The sequence below is a fragment of the Gavialis gangeticus genome, unplaced genomic scaffold (genome assembly GCF_001723915.1).
Source record: "Gavialis gangeticus isolate Ggan-Ray unplaced genomic scaffold, GavGan_comp1, whole genome shotgun sequence".
NCBI classification, from domain to species: domain Eukaryota; kingdom Metazoa; phylum Chordata; order Crocodylia; family Gavialidae; genus Gavialis; species Gavialis gangeticus.
In genome coordinates, this window is record NW_017729006.1 from 14,169,442 (window position 1) to 14,184,171 (window position 14,730).

The following is a 14,730-nucleotide window of genomic DNA, read 5'->3' on the forward strand; positions in this document are numbered from 1 at the left end:
AGAGAAATCCTAGTCAAAAAAAAAAAAATCAAAGTTACAAATTTGTTACAAAACCTATAAAAAGGGATGGAAAGGACCTGGATGGATGTTATGGTGGAAATGCAGTGGAGAAGTATGAGGAATCTATGTTTTGTGAGTTTGGAAAGGTGGAAGCATCAAAGAAGTTGTCCTTCTCCATGCATGGGGGAGAATTAGGAGGGAGACAGTTTTTATCCTGATTCCTTTAGGTGAGTTGTGTTGGAACAGAATTATTCTCAACAGTCCCCAGCTGCAAGTTCCTTTTAAGAGCATGTAAGGCATGTGCAGTGTTAATGCATGATGGTCTTATGTGGCAAACATCGTATCAGAGTGAGAAAGTTAGATGAAAATCCTTTGAGGCTTGATTGACTGAAAATGCTTAGCCACTCTCTTGGAAACATGAAAGCTTATGAAACGTGTATTATTTGTGGATGGATGAACAAATGGAGAGCTTGATCTTGCATATCTGGTAGTAGACAGTGAAAACAATGGCTAATGTGCCTGCTGTCTAGTGTGATGCTACCTATATCTGCATTCTGTTTTTATGGGCCCCTCTACACATGCAGGTAAATGCATAATGGGATCTAATGCATGATCTATAGAATTGTCTCCTGCCATGCCACATGTGGATTAGATCCCATCACACCTTATTGCTGGTGCTGGGGGAGCCCAATCCTGGGCACCCTTTGAACCAGCAAGAAGCAAGAGCCCATGGCCGGGAGCTCCCTAATTGGGGTGGGGTAGGGGGGGGTGGCATGAAACCCCCAGGGCTGGGGACGTGGTTGCCATGATTCCTCAGGTTTGAGGCTGTATAAAACCCTGAGGGCTAAGGGATCATGGCTGTCACTATCACCCAGCTTTGGGGGTGTGATCTCCTAGCCCCAGGGGTTTTACATACCTCCTAGGCTTGGAAATTGAGGAAGCTGCAGTCTCCCAGCTCTGGGAGTTTCATTCATCCCTGGGGCAGCTGAGCCCCCTGGCTGCTGGGACCCAACTGGGTCCCAGCACACAGTGTCTGTGGGAATCTGAGTCTCTGTGCTACTGGGACCCAGAATTGGCAGCTGTCGGGGATGAGACCCCTCAGTTTGCAGGACTTTCAGCCCCAGATGGGCATGGTGCACTCCTAGGATTCGGAGCCCCATCAACTGATGGGGCTTCCAGCTGCAGAGGAGACCCTGCTATACATGCAAATAAAAGCACAATAGGAGCCAGCTATAATGTTAATACATGTTTTCAAGGTCTAACTTCATAGCTGGTTGGAGCTTTTTATGGCATGCTATAGCTACTTTGCACGTGTAGCTGGTCTCAGGGTCATTGCACAATTAACCAGCAGAATAATATACTTCAATTTTTAATATTCAGAAATCCTTGTGTGCTTGTTGCTGAAAACTGCAGTCTTCATCTTACTCATAGAATAGGCATGTTTCAGTGCCAGTGTAAGTTTCCTGCCAGTGTGTTTATCCCTAGTTTTTAAGGAACACTTCTAAAGCTGATATAGTTCAGTTTTCATGTTCGTTCAGTCGTCCATCCTGCTGACCTTCCAACTTTGGTGAAAACTGGATTGTTAGATTTTGTCATGTTGGTACCTCTGTTGGAAACAGCTACTAAAGATAAAACTCTTCTGTTTTGGCATTCAATCAGGCCTATAAAGAGTAAAATTAAAAAGGAACATGTATATGAAATATTAATATGCATAATATATGAAGTAGGTTATCTCTGCAAGTTCAAAGGTTCTAATTACATTGTAAATCATTTCTGTGATGTATTAACTTTTGCAAAACCTGACCTCTGTGATTAATCAGTTTCATATATTTTCTGTGAATTGCAGCTTCTTAATATATTCTCTGTTTGAAATGTTGTTTCAACATTTATGTAATATTTATATATAAATATATGCATTAAATGTATGAATAGTTAAAACTATTCAAGCTACTTTTCACTGATTGCTCTGGCTTTTAATGTTAATTGATATACATCAAGAAAGGGGTGTGGATATATATAATCAGATTAGGAACATCAAAACTATATGCTTTAGCATTTGAACAAACAGGTAATAGAAAATGGCTTTTCACTTTCATTGTGGCTGCATTGATGCTTGTTATGGTTGACTTGCTCTTTCACAGTATCAAGAGAGATGATCTGTGAGAGAGAAAATGTAGCTGCTAGCAAGTATCTCCAAGGGAGAGAGAGACAGTTCAAATAAGAGACTAAGAAAGAGCAATGGATGTTAGTGAGAAGCTTTTTGGAAAAGCATGTTAGACTACCTAAATAGATTCAGAACGTATGCAAGTAGGGAGGGAATATGTGTTTAGGTCTGTCTTCAAAGTCAGTCTGTTTTAAATAAATCTGAGACATACATATGATAGGAATGGAATGAAAGCATAGGAAATGTGTCTAGCTTGATAGCTGAGTTTATGAGTTTGGCCCAGCTGGTTTATACAAAGCTGTATGTGGATTTAATAATTTTTTTCTAAGGTACTCGGATACCATGGTGATGAGTGCATATGGGGAAAAGGACTCACTGACAGTCCAGAGAAATTACATATATCACTTTGTGAACATCTTGTAAATCCTGAGGGGGGTGTCAAAGCCATTAATTATTGTGTCCAGTATTATTGCCACTACAACCATATAAACTGAGTTGCTATTAAATTGGTTAAAATGTAGACATGGTTTCAGTTGTTAATTTTCAAGTTAAAATTTTAAGCTGAAATAACAATGTCCCCAGTAGAATTTGTATTTGGATCAATGGAATATAGAACATAAAAAAATAAAATCTGGATCAAGGTTTCATTTGGGGATTTTTGTATATGAACTTTATGCTATAGCAGAGACAAAGCAGTTAATGGCCAGAACATCTCCTTCTCCAGTTTTGACTAAATAATTGACCAGCAACAGCTGGCATAAAAGACTGCAGCTCAAGTTGGGTAGGGTTGCTATGAGAGAGCTTGGGGAGTACTTCAAAGAGCTCTTCAGCAGCTGCTGCTACCTTCTAAGAAGCCCCTAGGGAACATACCCAGAAGACCCCTGTCAAGTAGGGTAAGCTGTCTGGGAAACAGCTACGAGACCATCCCCTAAAGCACAAAGCAGAGGGGAAAGCCAGTCTTTCTAAAACGCAAATTATTAATCCTAAAGGAAGACTGCAATAAAGAGGAATAAAGAAAAAATGGCCTGGACTTCAAGGACCAGCAGAGTAAGGTCTTATAGGACTGGAGTCCCTTAATGAATCTGGGAACAAACCCCTTCACAAGTGGTGCTTAGAAGTAGGATCTTGACTGCAGCACAAACTCCACTGGTGGTGCCAGAAGCCTAGGTCCCAGTCTCATTGACATTAAGGCCCACTCTTGAAACCCTGTAATAACTGGGAGGGCTCCCACAATATCCCTTTTCACCTCTGACCCCTAACTAGGATTGTAAAATTCATCCCCTTTTGCAGGCCAGATTTTTCCCACTGGGAGAACATCTGGACCCTAAGCAACAGATGCAGGTATTCCATTTGGTAGTGGACTTGGGTGAAGATATTTGGAACTACTTGGTCAGGTGAACCTCATGTTTCACTAGGCAGAGACTAAACTTGAGAACTAATTGTGTTAAGCCCTGTAACCACTTCCTGAGGAGATATAGCTAATAGTCAAGGAAGTGCAGAGGATGAAGGATATGGAGATCATCGTTGCAGTGTGAGTGATGAAACTACGTTGATTTGTTCCCCCAACCTAAGTCTATGACAGGGGTGTCATACAGCCCATGGATCTGAATCTGGTCCAGGGTCTGGATTCAGTCCATGGAGTCTCTCAGTCCAGCCCACAAGCCACCAGAAGTTGGGAACATGGCCTGCTATGGAATTCAGGGCCTTTTGGCTGCCAGGGCCGCTGGCTGCAAACTTGGCTTGCCACCACCACTCCCAAACCTCTTCCTTGGACACGTGGCCACCTCTGGATCCCTCCTGCTACTAGCAGATCTCCACTTCCAGATTGCTGACTCTACAAGATCTTTCAGACCTGCTGCTGCTAGACCCACCACTGTGGTAGTCATGGCAGCCACTCCCATACCCTGGGCTGGATCTGACCCATGATGAGCCCTACAGTCCAGACCCAGCCTGGGGCCCCAAATGAGTTTGACACCCCTGTCTATACAAAGCTACTTAGTCAGGCTTTGTATAGACTTTAGAAAAATAAACACTACGTTGAAGTTTGATACCTACCATGAGAAAAACGACTTAGAAAGATTAAGCAAAGTCCATTATGTCTTCACACTAGGCCTAACTAGAAGCTACTAGCAGATTCTTCCTGGCTAGAATATTGTCCATGAATGGCCCTTCAGTCATCTTTAAATGTAGAACAACTTGCTTTGGATTTCATGGAGCCACTTCAACTTTCCAGCACCTGGTAGGAAAAATCTATGGTCCCATTCAAAAAATGTGCCTGTTTTAAGTGGCGGAGTAGTTTTTATAGTACCTCATATAGAAAGGCACAGAATGAAATCCCCTCACACTATGATTTCTTTGAACATGTATCAGGACTATATAAAATACTTCTACTCCACTAGGAGAGAACATGAAATCAAAGTTGGCTGTTTTAGTTCAATGAATACCTCAGTTTCGTGGCATGGTAAGTCAATCAACTTTAGAGTTGGGTGAATATATCAAATTCTGAAACCCCTTCCAAGATACTGAAGTGAGTTAGAATGAAGAAAAATTTTGAGATTATTGCCAATCACATAACTCAAGCATGAAATGCTTGTCAGGGAGCTCCACAGCAGTTAATTGTTTTCCCCAGGAGTACAGCTTCTCTTGAAGGATACTAATCTATCTGTGTGTGTACTTGTCAGAGGAATTTTCACTTAACCATCACCTGTGTGCCTTTGTACATTTCCCTGCAGTCACAAATAACTGAGCAATTTCTTATTCCAATGATTTCTGTTTTCAGAGGGTGGAAAGGGTTGTCTTGTGGTGATTACTGAATAATCTGTTGGTATTTAGTGGTCATGTTGGCTAGAGACACTACATTTCCAGATCATCTTGCTCACAGAAAACAATAGCAATGCAGAAAAGTCAACTATAGAAGGAGGCTAATAACAATTTCAGTATTGTTGTTAAACATCAAGATAAGATTTAAATTACTTCTCCAATTTTTCACTGGTTACTATACAGTTAAGATGTATTATGGAGATTTATTCTTTTCATGCATGGACTGGGAACATTGCTGAACAATCTGAGGCTCATGGGATTAAGAGTGATTTGGAGCATAGCTCCCGAACCCAACTGTCTAATGTTAAGCTAGAGTGGTTTGTGTCTGCCAGCATACCTTGAGATGCTATCATTTTTTTTTCTGTTTCCTTCAACAACTTTGTATACATATGGTGCTCTGCACAGCAAAGACTGTACTACTCTGAGAAAGAAAGAGAGAGAAGTACTTTGAAAATCTTATACAAACACACTGCTTAAATGACTAGAAAGGGAATCAGTTTTAACCTAGTAATCAATAAACGTGATATACAAAACATGATGTGGACCATAAATTATGCTGATTTCTTTTAATGAACTGAATTCTGTATTTTTGTATAAAATGGGCAAAGGAAGAAAGTTGTAACTGTAGCAAGCATACATCCAGAACCTGATTACTGGTAGACCAAACTTACTGTTGTTCATGTATGCCAGTCACTACAAATTGTGGCATGAGGTGAAAAAGGAGACAGCTTCTATGAGGCAATATTATACATATTGTTACTGAATAACATGGGCCTCTTTGTGCTTACTACACAGAATGGATATGAGCTACAGGGTGAAATATGAAAAGCTACCCATGTGTCATTCTTCCTAGCAGCTAATGTACTGGCAGCTGTTGGCTGTTGAAATTGGCATTCCATAACCACACTAAGTTTATGGACTATGAACCTTGGGAAGACCTTTAACCTTGTCTGAGGACCAGTAGAGTGAGTGGGGTGGTATACAAAGAGATGTATTGCCATTCCAGTGAATCAGCAACTTCAGGTCCAATATGTAGCTACATTTTTGCGTGTAGCAGAAGATTCTGTCAATTTGACTGACTTTTTTTAAAGATATGCTGTGCAAAGAAGATTGTAGTTGCTGGGGCAGGTGTGCAGTTAGAATCCCCTCCAGCAACTGGGAGTTAATAAACCATCAAAATAATTTACTACAAAAATTACTTTTAAGGATTTTTCATAGTTAAAGATTTTCACTTTCTCTCACCATGTTGAAGTAATAGCTGTTCATTATTTTTAAAATGAGACAAACAACTGAGTCACACAAGTGGGAAATATGGTAGTTTACTTTTGCCTCTTTTCTTCACACTTTACTAACAGATAATTCTGTAGTCACTATTAATCATTCATGCTATTCAAATACTGCACTTGCCACACTGCTTCAGCCCATGTTAATCAGACCCATATGTATTAGCTACACCCTTGTTCCCTCAGAACTATTGCATTTCTTGAATATGTGCAAGGCATTATGGTTTATAAAACTTTTTATAATTTTGTTTTACAGATACAGATTTTTTCCATATGTTTTCATTTTCTTTTGTACTGATTATTTTTACTTTGATAATTTTTCCCAGTTTAGTTCCCAATTATATTTGGATAGTTATAAATGACATTAGTTAAATAGTCTGTTTAATATCTTCACCAATGACCTGGAAGATAGCATAGAGTACACCCTCAGCAAGTTTTCAAATGACACCAAGCTGGGGGGAGTAGTAGATATGCTGGAGGGTAGGGCTAGGATTCAGAGTGACCTAGACAAATTGGAGGACTGGGCCAAAACAAATCTCATGAAGTTTAACAAGGACAAGTGCAAAGTCCTGCACTTAGGATGGAACAGTCCCATTTACCAGTACAGGTTGGGGGCTCACTGACTGGGCAGCAGCTCTGCAGAAAAGGACCTGGGAGTTACAGTGGACAGTAAGCTGGATGTGAGCTAGCAGTGTGCCCTTATTGCCAAAAAGGTTAATGGCATACTGGGCTTTGTCGATAGGAGTGTTACCAGCAGATCAAGGGAAATGATTCTTCCCCTCTATTCAGCACTGGTGAGGCCACATCCGGAGTACAGTTTTGGGGCCCCCCACTACAGAAAGGATATGGTCAAATTGGAATGAGTCCAGTAGAGGGCAACAAAAATGATGAGGGGCTTGGGGCACATAACTTATGAGCAGTGGCGGGGACTGGGGGGCACCAGGTGAAGCACCAGTGGTACTTCAAGGAGTGCCATGGCCGCTTCCGGGAGCACCACTTGCACTTCCTGGTCTGCACAATCTGCTACAGGGCCCTCTGCCCCCTCCCCCCCAGTCACTGACTGGCTGCTGGGGGGGCATGTGCCCCCTGACTCAGGTGGCACCAGTCATCCATGCTTATGAGGAGAGACTGAGGGAACTGGGCTTATTTAGTCTAGAGAAGAGAAGACAGAGGGGATTTCATAGCAGCCTTCACCTACCTGAAGGGAGGTTCCAAAGAGGCTGGAGCTAGACTGTTCTCAGTGGTGTCAGAACAGGTACAATGGTCTCAAGTTGCAGCAAGGGAAGTTTAGGTTAGATATTAGAAAAAACATTCTCACTAGGTGGGTAGTAAAACACTGGAACAGGTTACCCAGAGAGGTTGTGGATTCTCCATCCTTGGAGGTTTTTAAGACTCAGCAAGACAAAGCCTTAGCTGAGATGATTTAGTTTGGGATAGTACTGGTTTGAACAGGGGGTTGGACTAGATGACCTCCTGAGGTCCCTTCCAATCCTAATTTTCTATGATTCTATGGGAGAAAAATATATTGAAGTTGGATTTAATACTTAGTGAGAAATCTTGGTGTTCAAATCTTATTTTGGGGGGAAGTAATAGAACTTTCATCATCTGAGTATTCTAAAACTAGTCACTGGGAGCTTGCCTACATTGAAAAGTTACCTTGTATTAAGCTAGGGTGCAAATTTACAATGTGTTAGATAATCTGCACTAATTAGTATAAAGATATCTTTGTGTGAGGTAGCTTGTTGTAATTTGAAAGTGGAGCATGAAGATTGTGTGCAATGTTAATGCAAAGTACCTAGCAAGCTATAGATCCACACCCTAGCTCATTGTGCAACAGCTTCCTTGTGTAGTCAAGTCCTGAGTTTGCAGTGCTATAAGCGAGAACAGGGGGCAGTCTGATAGACTTGTCCATCCACTTTCTATTTGCCTTCTGTAATGAAATTGATAGTGGGAAATGTTAACTATTTCCAATGCCGATTTACTAAGGGAAGGAAAATAGAAATCAGCTGTTGAGCCACAAGCTGTGCTGAGGCCTACGGACAGAAAGTTACACATAAACCAGTTTAAGTGATCAGAAACTGATTTAAATGAGTAACAGAACAGAAGTTCAGTGCACATAAACTGCTTTCAAAATGGCCAGAACTTGTTTAAGATAAACCTTGTTGAATGCAGTTTCAAACTTAACCAACTTAGCTCAAACCAGTTTAGGGAACTTCTGCCCCAGACCCGTTCCTAGTTTAAGTTCTCTCACAGTACCCCAGCATCCCAGGATGCTTTGCAGCCCTGAGCTGGGCTGTGCTGTGCTATCTGCTCCAGCAGAGCAGAGTTGGCCCCACTCCTTTGCTCCCCAGCTGGAGCACTTTCACTGCTCCAGCTGGCTGAGAAGGGGCTGGGGTGGGAAACCCTGCTCTGGACTGCAGCCCATGCCAGGCTTTTCATCACTCGGGGGTGAGGGTATGGCCAGACCCTAGGCCGTCTAGACCCCTGAGGCAAAGTTGGGGGTGGGGAGTGGGAAATTAATACTTCCTCCCTCCCCTTTACCACCAGCACAGGACCCCAGCTGGGGCCTGCCTGGCAAGAACACAGCAGCCCCTGCCAGGCTTTTCCCTGCTTGCCACTTCAGCAGTAGGGGTAAGCCTGGCAGGGGATACTATGTCCTTACCAAATGGGATTTTCCTAGCTGGGGTCCCATGCCAGTGGGAAGGAGTAGGGAGGGAGGTTTAAACCCCCCTACCACACCTCCTTCTCAGGGTGCCACCACCAGCTGGCATCTGCCCATGCCCCACTCCTGCTGCTTGAGCCGTGGGCAGGGAAAGACCTGGCTGGGCTGCTTCCCCCATTCTCTTCCAGGCACGCCCCGGCTGGGAACCGTGGAGGCCAAGGTGGCACTTTAAACCCCTCCCCAGTCATACTCAGCTGCCTGTCAGGGCCTGATCATGCCCCCTCCCCCCTCCCCCCCCCAGCTCAAGCAGGGAGTGGGGAAGGGAGGAAAAGCCTGGAGGGCTTCCCTCCAGCCTTTCTGCCACTGCAGAAGGGAAGGGAGGGCTCACTGCAGTGCCCCCCAGCATCTGGCCTGAGCCACTGCAGGCATGTGGCTGTATTTCTGGAATCAAAAGTGAATGTCTATTCACTTGCTTGCCAGTTCTATGCAGTTTAGACTAACCTGCAAAGATTGAATCGATTCAGGCTCGGGCCTTTTGAATGTCTGTGTTTAGCCTAAAAATGTAGCCAGGCTCCCAGATATTTCAGGGAACATTTAGAACTTTGATATAGAAGGTGTATTTATAGCCCTTTCCTAAGTATCTTTGACCTAAAATGGACTGGTTTACACATGTAAGGTGATCTTGCTTACATCCACCATCAAAAACAGTGTTTTAGAAAGAGCATTTAAAAATCAACAAGCTATATTCTAATAGCCATAAACTACTTCAGGGTATGCATTAGTGAGCACTTATTTCTTCAAGGCAGGAGGTCAAATATATCTGCAGAGTGCAACATTAACCTACCAAAGTAACTCATTTCTATACCATGACATGACAAGAGGGCAATCATAATTGATGGTGCAGCATTACAAGCTGTACAGAAGCAGGAATGAGGGAAGAAATCACTTGCAGATCCAACTCATGTTACCAGGTGCCTTGTAAAAGGAAATACTGCCCACAGAGGCAGGTGACAGGGCTTCCAGCCATGGGGGCGCAGTATGTGCTTCCATGCCTGGGAGCCCCTTCAGCTGCAGGTAATAAGGCTTATGGGATCTAATGCTTGATCCCACAATAATACCTCCTACCAGGCATGTGTGGCATGGTAGGAAGCCGATTTGTGTGGATCACACATCAGATCACCTTGTGCTTTTTATCGCCCCAGCTGGCAGGGGTGTAAGACTAATGTAAACTGTAGTATGGGCTAATTCTTTTGTCATACACATTTCATACTGATATAACTGGCATCGGTAGAGTTAATCTTGATTTATATTGCTATAAGTGGGAGTAGACTGGGGTCCTACATGTTTAATAAAAATCAGCAATACTATATTATCAGTTCCCTCTTGTTGCAGTCCTCATATGGGATTGTCATGGTGCTTTGCGGTATTGCTGTGAAATACCCAAACATTTAATTTCTGGAGTTATTAAACTGTATATTTTTTATCATTTCATCCTCACAATTAAGTGATTCATCTAGTGATAAAAAAAGAATATGGAATGAAAATGTAAAGCTGTGTACTCATTTTTGGCTCAGAGTGCCACTTTATATTCATATCAATTTCATGGCTGAAAAGATATGGAAAACAAGAGTGGGACAAATAGTTATTTTAAAATTGTTTATTAAACCATATAAACAAATACAGTTAACCCAGACATGGTATATTTTCAAGGGCTTGTCTTCACTGCCACATTGGAGTGAGAGCAGAGTGAAAGAGAAGCATTGAGATACAATACCACTGCAAGGCAGGGTAATTGGGAAGTAGTTGATGAGGTTTTCAACTCCAGTCGCTGCATTTCCACTCTATCACTAGCTGGAGATTCAGCATCACTAGCTTGTGTCTAGAGCAGCACTTAACTCAAGCTAAACATTTTTGTGCTTAGGAAGGAGTCACTAATACTTAAGTTACAGCTTGAACTTACATATGCAGTGAAGATGAGCCCTCTATAAGAAAAAGAATATGAAGACTGAGTAAACTGGTAACTGAAGGGAGGGACAGTATATATAGTAGAACATATAGTAGAACATCAGGCCTAAAGTCAAATCTTGCTCTCAGTAACCCTGCTGAAAATGGAGAGGATAAGAAAAAGGAGGTGGGTTCTTTCACCTATGAAATCTTTGGAGATCTTTACCCCCTGAAATTAATGGAACTGAGAAAGTTTGCCCTTTGTTTTCAGTCACTATTCTGTATTTTGTCAGTAATAATCTACCCAGGACCTCACCAACAAGCTGTTTCCTTAAGTGCTAATAACTTTTCAAGGCAATCAAGACTTGTAGTAGAGACAATATCTTTTATTAGGCCAACAAGATTTTTGCAAAAAAATTCTTTAATTGCAAGCTTTCGGGCACAAACACCCTTCATTAGGCATTGGAGAAAAGATTGTAAAAGTTCTCGTGGGTAGAAATGTAAGTTCATATTTCATAGGATTTCATAGAGGAGTCCATAGATGAAAGACTCCTTTGGGCAATCGGTTCATAGTTGGTATGAAGCGTCTCATCTCCTGTGAGGTTCTGTGATGATGCAAATGACCTTGAAACAAAGGCAGGAGCAGGATCTCAGGTTTCAGGTGGTCACAGTTGTTTCCTGCTTGGGAAAATATGAAGATTTCATTTTTAAAAATCAGCTAAAATTCAATATCTTCCATATGTCAGATATCCAGGTTGTAGCTGTATTGGTCTGAAGGAAAAGGCAATCAGGACTCGTAGTAGAGATGATATCTTTTTTTTTTAAACCAACAAAATTTTTGCAAAAAAAGTCTTTAATTGCAAGCTTTCGGGCACAAACACCCTTCATCTGGTATTGGAGAAAAGATTGTAAAAGTTCTCCTGGGTAGAAATGAAAGTTGTTTGCAAAAATCTTGTTAGTCTAATAAAAGATCTCAACTCTACTATGGGTCCTGATTGGTTTTTCCTCTAGACCAATATGGCTATAACCTGGATACCTGACACATGGAAGATATCGAATTTTAGCTGACTATTAAAAAATGAAATCTTCATATTTTCCCAAGCAGGAAACAACCATGACCATCTGAAACCTGAGACTCTACACCAGCTATGAACTGATTGCCCAGAGGAGTTTTCTATCTATTGACTACTCTGTGAAATCCTATGAAATATGGGCTTTCATTTCTACCCAGGAGAACTGTTACAATCTTTTCTCCAATGCCTGATGAAGGGTGTTTGTGCCTAAAAGCTTGCAATTAAAGAAAAAAGTTTTGCAAAAATCTTGTTGGTCTAATAAAAGATATCATCTTTACTATGAGTCCTGATTGCATTTTCCTCTAGACCAACACAGCTACAACCTGGGTACCAAATAACTTTTCAAGTATTATAAACTTTTTCTGTCTCACCTTTTTCCATTGGTGAGCTCTATTTATCTAACTTGTGTTTTGTATTCTATTCTCTTTTATTTTTCTATATTCTACTGATTATAGTATTTTGAATTCATTTACTTTAATAAATATGTTGCAATATGTTACATCTGGCAAATGCCCTGATTTCCAAAATAGCTAAGTACATTACAATAATTGCATACATTATTTCTATATTTCCATTGCTAATTGTACGTTATGGTTGTATTGCTTTGAATTTCAAAAAAGTTTCTGCTGAATCTCAATTAGAAAATGTTCAGACATTCTAAGATGCTGCTGTTAATTTTTTCACACTCTAGTTTTTCAGAATCTCTCTTGGAGTTTTTGGATAGTTGTTAAATATGTTTTAAATTCTAAGTGGAAAAGAGGAAAAAAGCCTTAAATATTTTAGAACATGTTTTTAAAGGATCCCCATTTTATACACACAGTTGGCATTGTGGAAACTTCATTTGTGCGTGCCATTTAGGTAACTATACCAAAGGTAATTACAAGGATCAATTTGGCCTACTTGAGACTATTTTACGCATAGCACCTTGGAATATAGTAGCTTCACTAGGTATGTGGGGACTATATTTACAAGCCAATATAACAGAACATAATGATGATATCATTGTTATAAAAACCATGCCGCCTTATTTAAATTATATGACCATATTTACCATTTATAGTAGGTGTTAAATACTGCTCTTATGCAAATAAACCTGTCCTTTTTCTAATGGTCTTATTTGTACATAACTGTGTTTACAGCACCATATGTATGTAAATCAGTCATTAAAATACCTAGACAGAGGAAAATCAAGAAACAGCCCTTTTTCATCATTCCTGTGACCCAAATGAGATGCAAATTATTTGATAGATGTTTTGGTGTAACTTCTCATCTTTTCTCAAAATATTCTCCTGAAAGATATTTTCAACTGATATTGGAATAAATGTAGAATCAAAAATAGAATAATGGTAATCTTTAGTTACCATTTATATAAATCTACAAACATTTTGAAAGCATGGGATAGCAAAATAAATTCTTACACAGTAGGTGCATCTATACAAGATGTTTAATGTGTAGTAAACTAATTCTACTGCACATTATCATGTCACAGCAACAGCTGTGCTAATGCGCAATATAATTAGTCTACTGCGCAGTAAGTATCACAAAAAGACTATGTACTGATGCTAATGCACAGTAGCACTGGTTAGTGCACATTTATTTAGTACCTCTAACATAAGGTACTAACCTTAATGAGCACTAATAATGGCACATTAATGGATGTGTAGGTGCACCCAGTTGCCATTATTTTCTGAAGTATTTTTCAATTGATTTTGTTTGATGTCTTAATAATTATAACTAGAAAATGTCCCTATATTTAACCTGGGTCAGTCATACTTAGATCTGCTCAGAATGGGAGCAGTTATCTTAAACCTGTCATGGAAATCTTAACTCTTGGTGGGTCATTGATTAGGTGCATTCTTCAATGATTTGCAGTGTATACAGAAAACTTTAAGTGGATGCAAAGTATAAAATTAAAAAGTAATTAAAGAGTAGGGTTACTAAGATAAGTGTAGAATATTTTCAAGAACATATGTATTTTGTAGCAAATATTTCCAGAACTTTACAATGTTTACATAGCTTTCATAAGGTCTCACTGCCAATTGCTTAATGATGAGCATGAAGCAATATTTACTGAGGGGCCAAAATACATTTCATTCTCCACTGTGTAGCTTGTTGTTCAACTCACAGACTAAGTACAGACATTCAAGGGTGTTAAGGGGAGGTTAAATTGCTTCAAAATGGCTGGGGGGTTGGGGGTCCAGCAGGCTGGAGAGAATTGGTGTCTGCTGGGGGATGTAGGGGCATGACCTGCGAGTAGGGTGGGGGGGGCGGGTGCAACGAACAGGTGGGGTAGTAGCAGGAAGCAGGTGGCGGGGCAGGTGTGACTTGCAAGGGGTAGATTCATAGATATTAGGGTCAGAAGGGACCTCAGTAGGTCATCGAGTCCGACCCCCTGCTCTGGGCAGGAAAGAGCACTGGGGTCAGATGACCCCAGCTAGGTGCTTGCCCAATCTCCTCTTGAAGACCCCCAAGGTAGGGAAGAGTACCACCTCCCTTGGAAGCCCATTCCAGATTCTGGCAACCCTTACTGTGAAGAAGTTCTTTCTAATATCCAACCTAAATCTGCCTTTCATCAATTTGTGGCCATTGTTATTCCAGGGGGTGTTGTAGTAAATAGAGCATCTCCTATTCTCTGCTGTCCTTCCCTGATGAATTTATAGGCAGCCACAAAATCACCTCTCAGCCTTCTCTTGCACAGGCTGAAGAGATCTAGGTCCTCGGTGTCTCCTCATAGGGCCTTGCCTGCAAACCTCTGTCCATATGAATGGCCCTCCTCTGAACCTT

At 41.1% G+C, this 14,730-nt stretch overlaps 1 protein-coding gene and 1 long non-coding RNA gene across 3 annotated transcripts in view; both read left to right on the forward strand.

Moving 5' to 3' along the window:
* Positions 1–14,730, forward strand: part of NEK11 (NIMA related kinase 11) — a 223,175-nt gene that overhangs the window by 144,399 nt on the left and 64,046 nt on the right. The gene's annotated exons all lie outside the window — the stretch shown is intronic.
* Positions 6,072–14,730, forward strand: part of LOC109291749 — a 15,787-nt gene continuing 7,128 nt past the window's right edge. The window contains exons 1-2 of the long non-coding RNA XR_002095941.1: positions 6,072–6,082; positions 7,523–7,530. This is a non-coding gene — a long non-coding RNA (uncharacterized LOC109291749). The remainder of the gene's footprint in view (positions 6,083–7,522; positions 7,531–14,730) is intronic.